Here is a 1,238-nt window from a genome sequence, read left to right as displayed (position 1 = left end):
TGTTCGCTATTGAGGAAATGAGTGTCTAGGTGTTCGCCATCGAGGAAGTGGGTGTCTAGGTGTTCGCCGTCGAGGAATTAGGTATCTAGGTTAAGAATTAAAAACTGATAATATTGTACTAATTTTATGATTTATTAGTTTAGCAGATAAATTTAGATTTACTCGATTTTGTACGGAATGAACGGAATGAACTGGCAAAAAAATTACCCAGTGGTAATATCTACCGAAATCGTTTTCAAACTTATATCTAGTTAAATTTTTATTTAGCACAATCGTTTTTCCTAAAAATACACATTGCGTGTCTCCGCAAATGAAACTTTTGTTAATATAATTATATGTGTGTGTATATGTATAAAAAGAACAAAACATTGTTTCAATAAAAATATGGTTTATTTTACTGATTGATAAATGATTAATTACAACATAATTATGATTAGACAGATTACGGACCGACATAACAAATGATTTTTTACATAATTATGAAGAATTTTTAGACATATTTACGGACAGTACATGAATAACAGTACATAGTACATAGTACATGAATAATCGCTATACATTATGCAAACATTTACATATCGATAAAAAAAGAGTAAACTTGAATGATACGTCGATCGATATATGAACAAGGCTCATAATATATTAATAACATTTTCTTACAACATAATTACGAAATTATTACGAAAAATATTTACGGACAGACATATCAAATGATTTCTTTACAATATTATTAAACAGATATCGCTATATAATATGTATACATTTACGTATCGATTAAACAGATATTGCTATATATTATGCATACATTTACGTATCGATAATTCTCATTTGATTATGAGAAAATACATTAAAATTTTAAGATTTTAATGTACTAAAAGTCTAATCTTGTTAACTATTGCGAATCTGCTCTACCTGCTCACGAGCGTTGTCGGGTGAATTACGGAACATTTTGTATCGCGAATCACAAATAAAATCAAGATCTAATTTACAGATTGTAATAGAAATATAAAGACGGTAGAAATTTGCATTACTAAATTTATTTAAGGCACAGTTATCATTTGCTCACAATTCTTCCATTTTTCAGAGAAATATCTATTATTGGCCATTTTATAACGCCGGAATAAATCGAGTCGTGTAAATATACTACGCACAACAATTAGGGGATCACTTTCAAACTTACTTAAAGAAACTGTATCTCTGCTTCCAGAGATCGTAGGACAATTTTTCTGGATGCGTTT

This window comes from Mycetomoellerius zeteki, unplaced genomic scaffold (genome assembly GCF_001594055.1).
Source record: "Mycetomoellerius zeteki isolate Tzet28-1 unplaced genomic scaffold, Tzet1.0 scaffold797, whole genome shotgun sequence".
Lineage (NCBI taxonomy): Eukaryota > Metazoa > Arthropoda > Insecta > Hymenoptera > Formicidae > Mycetomoellerius > Mycetomoellerius zeteki.
Note: the sequence above shows the minus strand (reverse complement) of the source record.